The sequence below is a fragment of the Pseudophryne corroboree genome (assembly GCF_028390025.1).
Source record: "Pseudophryne corroboree isolate aPseCor3 chromosome 3 unlocalized genomic scaffold, aPseCor3.hap2 SUPER_3_unloc_30, whole genome shotgun sequence".
Lineage (NCBI taxonomy): Eukaryota > Metazoa > Chordata > Amphibia > Anura > Myobatrachidae > Pseudophryne > Pseudophryne corroboree.
The window spans coordinates 295061-301333 of NW_026967520.1; positions in this window are offsets into that span (position 1 = coordinate 295061).

A 6273-nucleotide genomic window follows, 5' to 3' on the forward strand; every position below is an offset into this window, starting at 1 on the left:
ATCTTCCTATCTGCCGGCTCCTTCAAGGCGGTAGATCCCGGAACAGGTAAAACCACCTTCTTTGAGTCTAGACACAGATGCGTCAACAATCGGCGGCTTTTCCCATTTTTTTCCTATCCTCCTCAGGGAAAGGAAATGCCACCTGGACCCTCTTAGGGACCTGGATTTTTTTCTCAGGGTTTTCCCATGTTTTTTCAAATATAGCATTCAGCTCCTTTGATGCAGGGAAGGTTAGTGAGTGAAAAAAGCCTCCTCAACCTGCTCAGGTGTGGTATCATTAACAGTCAACACATCCCTGATAGCCTCTATCAACAATTGTGGACCCCCGCAACATATCCCCATCACCGTCTGTGGTGTCAGAATTGGTATCCGTGTCGTCTTGTGTGACATGCACAAGCGCACGCTTATTGGGGTATATAGCGGGGCGTCCTGAGGTACCAGAACAGGGCCATACTGCCATAGAGCTCTGTAATACCTGGGTTGCAGATTCATTACTTGCAACCCTGTCAGAAATCTGAGAAATCCAAGATTTGATAGGGGAAAACCACTCTGGTTCCCTTGCTTGTATCTGTGCTAAACCAGTGCTATCCTGATTACATGGAATGGGATCATCCTGGGAGGATAAATCCTCTGCAGCATATGGCACAGTGTCCCTGGACATAGCTAAAGGAGACCAGCAAACACTCCACACACACAGGGTACAGGGCAGAGTTTCCCCCCCAAGAATGGCAAGAGAGACACAGAGATTGGAGCCAACCCACACACAGCGCTTTGTAGCAAGGAAAAAACCCCTTGTCAGCACTGGCTGTGATCCTTAATAGGATCCACAGCCTTATTACAGCCTCCCCCTCTTCTACAACCCCCTGGTACCGTGTACTGATAGCTGGAGTTGCTGTGGAGGGACCTGTTCTTCCTTCCAGCGCTGTGTAGGCAGGAAAATGGCGCTGGAACGCTGCTGGGTCCGCTCTGAGAAGCTCCGCCCCCTTAATGACGCTGTCTTCCCGCTCTTCTTAGATTATACTGGCCTGAGAAGAAACGTTCTGGCTCAGATCCGTGGACCCCGACAGGCTTGTGGACCAGTGTGGGGGTAAGTTCTGGCCCAGGGCGCCCCTCACAGCACCGCACCATGTGCTTCTGAACCTTCACAGAAGCGGTTAATACTGCGCTCCTTCCACGTTGCCGCCATCTTCACACCAGCCCCCCACTTGCTAGGGATGTCGGTGTCTCACTCACCACTCTCCAGCTCTGTAAGGGGTCGTCGGCATGCTGCTGGGGCGAGCGGTACCCTGTGGCGGAGAACGATCGATCCCCTCAGGAGCTCAGTGTCCAGTCAGCGGAGACAGTGGCTCAGACCACGCAGGGCGGACACTGCTCCCCCCCTTATTCCCTTGTTGCAGGCAGGCTGTTGCCAACAGCCTCCCTGTAAAAAGACAAACTCTAAAATAAACTTTACTAGAAAAGCTCTGTAGAGCTCCCCTAGCTGTGACCGGCTCCTCCGGGCACATTTTCTAAACTGAGTCTGGTAGGAGGGGCATAGAGGGAGGAGCCAGCCCACACTCTCAAACTCTTAAAGTGCCAATGGCTCCTGGTGGACCCGTCTATACCCCATGGTACTAATGTGGACCCCAGCATCCTCTAGGACGTAAGAGAAATATTTATACTGGCCATGTCTCCTTATGTATGTACAACTTCACATGAACCAACCATTTACCTGGGTTTAGCCAGTCTCACACAGGGGCTATAGCGGGTCCCCCCCAGGAGGGACCCGTACGCCGCACCCACGCTTAGGCCACACATTTGACCGAGGGACCCCCCCTAGTGTGGCCCCCGGCTGGTACTCACCGACGATCACCTTCAGGCAGTGTTAGGGGTGTGCGGCATGCTACGGCTGTGACAGTCAAGGCGCCATGCCCCGCTGAACAAACAGCCCCTCAGGACAGTGGCCCTGCAGCGGAGAAGCGGCTCTGCATCTCAGGAGGCCGGTGACCGCCCCCCCCCTCCCCCCCCCCAAACTCCCATGGCGCAGGCATACTGTTGCCCAAACAGCATACCGAAATCATTAAAAATAAGATTTTACTTACCGTTAAATCTATTTCTCGTAGTCCGTAGTGGATGCTGGAGACTCCGTAAGGACCATGGGGAATAGACGGGCTCCGCAGGAGACAGGGCACTTTAAGAAAGAATTTGGATACTGGTGTGCACTGGCTCCTCCCTCTATGTCCCTCCTCCAGACCTCAGTTAGAGAAACTGTGCCCGGAAGAGCTGACAGTACAAGGAAAGGATTTTGGAATCCAGGGCAAGACTCATACCAGTCACACCAATCACACCGTATAACTCGTGATAAACTTACCCAGTTAACAGTATGAACAACAACGGAGCATCAGATCAACCCTGATGCAACCATAACAAAGCCCTTATTGCAGCAATAACTATATACAAGTATTGCAGAAGAAGTCCGCACTTGGGACGGGCGCCCAGCATCCACTACGGACTACGAGAAATAGATTTACCGGTAAGTAAAATCTTATTTTCTCTAACGTCCTAGTGGAAGCTGGGGACTCCGTAAGGACCATGGGGATTATACCAAAGCTCCCAAACGGGCGGGAGAGTGCGGATGACTCTGCAGCACCGAATGAGCAAACACAAGGTCCTCCTCAGCCAGGGTATCAAACTTGTAGAACTTTGCAAAGGTGTTTGAACCTGACCAAGTAGCCGCTCGGCAAAGCTGTAATGCCGAGACCCCTCGGGCAGCCGCTCAAGAAGAGCCCACCTTACTTGTGGAATGGGCCTTAACTGATTTAGGCAGCGGCAACCCAGCCACAGAATGAGCCTGCTGAATCGTGTTACAGATCCAGCGAGCAATAGTTTGCTTTGAAGTAGGCGCCCCAAGCTTGTTGGAAGCATACAGGGTCAACAAAGATTCTGTTTTCCTGACCCTAGCCGTTCTGGCTACATAAACCTTCAAAGCCCTGACCACATCTAGTAACTCGGAATCCTCCAAGTCACGAGTAGCCACAGGCACCACAATAGGTTGGTTCATATGAAAGGATGACACCACTTTTGGCAGAAATTGTGGACGGGTCCGCAATTCTGCCCTGTCTATATGGAAAACCAGATAGGGTCTTTTATGTGACAAAGCCGCTAATTCTGACACACGCCTAGCTGAAGCCAAGGCTAATAGCATGACCACCTTCCACGTGAGAAATTTTAACTCCACGGTTTTGAGTGGCTCAAACCTGTGTGACTTCAGGAGACTCAACACCACGTTAAGATCCCAAGGTGCCACTGGAGGCACAAAAGGGGGCTGAATATGCAGCACTCCCTTTACAAACGTCTGGACTTCAGGAAGAGAAGCCAGTTCTTTTTGAAAGAAAATGGATAGAGCCGAAATCTGGACCTTAATGGAACCAGATTTCAGGCCCAAAGTCACTCCCGACTGTAGGAAGTGAAGGAAACGGCCCAGCTGGAATTCCTCCGTAGGAGCATTCCTGGCCTCACACCAAGCAACATATTTTCGCCATATGCGGTGATAATGTTTAGGCGTCACGTCCTTCCTAGCCTTTATCAGCGTAGGAATAACCTCATCCGGAATGCCTTTTTCTGCTAGGATCCGGCGGTCAACCGCCATGCCGTCAAACGCAGCCGTAGTAAGTCTTGGAACAGACAGGGCCCCTGTTGCAACAAGTCCTGTCTTAGAGGCAGAGGCCATGGGTCCTCTGTGAGCATTTCTTGCAGATCCGGATACCAAGTCCTTCTTGGCCAATCCGGAACAATGAGTATTGTTCGCACTCTTCTTTTTTTTTTTTTTATGATTCTCAGCACCTTTGGTATGAGAGGAAGAGGAGGAAATACATAAACCGACTGGAACACCCACGGTGTCACTAGTGCGTCTACAGCTATCGCCTGAGTGTCTCTTGACCTGGCGCAATATCTCTGTAGCTTTTTGTTGAGGCGGGATGCCATCATGTCCACCTGTGGCAGTTCCCACCTCCTTGCAATCTGCGCGAAGACTTCTTGATGAAGTCCCCACTCTCCCGGGTGGAGGTCGTGCCTGCTGAGGAAGTCTGCTTCCCAGTTGTCCACTCCCGGAATGAACACTGCTGACAGTGCTCTTACGTGATTCTCCGCCCAGCGAAGAATTCTGGTGGCTTCTACCATCGCCACCCCGCTCCTTGTGCCACCTTGGTGGTTTACATGAGCCACTGCGGTGATATTGTCTGACTGAATCAGAACCGGTTGGTCGCGAAGCAGGGACTCCGCTTGACGTAGGGTGTTGTATATGGCCCTTAGTTCCAAGATGTTGATGTGAAGGCAAGTCTCCTGACTTGACCACAGCCCCTGGAAATTTCTTCCCTATGTGACTGCCCCCCACCCTCGGAGTCTTGCATCCGTGGTCACCAGCACCCAGTCCTGAATGCCGAATCTGCGACCTTCGAGAAGGTGAGCACTCTGCAGCCACCACAGGAGAGACACCTTGGCCCTGGGGGATAGGGTGATTAACCGATGCATCTGAAGATGTGATCCGGACCACTTGTCCAGTAAGTCCCATTGGAAGGTCCTCGCATGGAACCTGCCGAAGGGAATGGCCTCGTATGATGCCACCATTCTTCCCAGGACTCGAGTGCAGTGATGCACTGACACCTGTTTTGGTTTTAATAGATTCCTGACTAGTGTCACGAGCTCCTGAACTCTCTCTACCGGGAGATAAACCCTTTTCTGGTCTGTGTCTAGGATCATGCCTAGGAGAGGCAGATGAGCTGTAGGAACCAACTGCGACTTTGGAATATATAGAATCCAGCCGTGTTGCCGTTACACTTCCAGAGAAAGTGATACGCTGTTCAGCCACTGCTCTCTTGATCTCGCTTTTATGAGGAGATCGTCCAAGTACGTGATAATAGTGACGCCTTGCTTCCGCAGGAGCACCATCATTTCCGCCATTACCTTGGTGAACATTCTCGGGGCCGTGGAGAGACCAAACGGCAACGTCTGAAATTGGTAATGACAATCCCGTACCGCAATTCTGAGGTACGCCTGATATTAAAATCTCCCCCTTTCAGGCTTGCAATGACCGCTCTTAGCGATTCCATCTTGAACTTGAACCTTTTCAGGTATATGTTCAGGGATTTTAAATTCAATATGGGTCTGACCGAACCGTCCGGTTTCGGGACTACCACATGGTCGAATAATAACCCCCTCCATGTTGAAGGAAGGGAACCTTGACTACCACCTGTTGAAGATACAATTTGTGAATTGCAGTTAACACTGTTTCCCTCTCGGGGGGGGGGGGGGGGGGGGGAGCCGGCAGGGCCGTCGGTGAGGGGGCATCTTCTCAAAGTCCAGCTTGTATCCCTGAGACACAATATCTATTGCCCAGGGATCTAACAGGGAGTGAACCCACTTGTGGCTGAACTTACGAAGGCGTGCCCCCACCGGGCCTAGCTCCGCCTGTGGAGCCCCAGCGACATGCGGTGGATTTTTTTAGAGGCCGGGGAGGACTTCTGTTCCTGGGAACTAGCTGTGTTGTGCAGCTTCTGTCACGATCCGGGTATCTGGACGCCATTACTTACCCTTCAGATGCCTCCTAAGGCTGGCTCAGCGTTCCAGGACCGGATCCCGCTGTTCCTGAGTTTCCACATGCAGAATGTCAGAGTGGTGATTTAATCAGCCGCGGCCTCCGCTGTGCCCGCGTGGTTAAATGTGCGCTTGTCAGTCTGGCGTCTCCTGTCTCCTGTGGCCGGCGTCGCCATTACTGTTTCAATTCTCACATGGATTACAAACCAAACTTCCCTCCAAGTGTCTGCATGGGCGCAGCCATCTTGGATTTTGTCATCTGATTATTTCCACCAATCTGCTGTCTGTATTGTTGATTTGCATAATTGCCTAGCCAACCCCTTCCTTGCTGCAGGTATAAGTATGCTGTGCCTGAGCAAGGAAGGCGTCAGTGCTTTGGTTGTCTAACCTAGTTCCAGTTTGTCTCTCTCCTGTGGTTGTCTTCCAGGTTCCAGCTCCTGTCTCCAGACTTCTGCTATAGAGACCCGCACCAGCATTCCATCTGCGGTGTAGCCTGACTCTCCGATCCATTCTGGACTCACCTGTTTCCAGCTACAACAATCACCTGCTTCCAGCCCAGCTTCCAGCAGTGTACAGCTTCTCTTAAAGGGCCGGTGTCCTTTCTGCAGTTTACCACTCTCCACCGGTATTATTATTTCACCGCTCTCAAACAATCACCTGCTTCCAGCCCAGCTTCCAGCAGTGTATAGCTTCTCTTAAAGG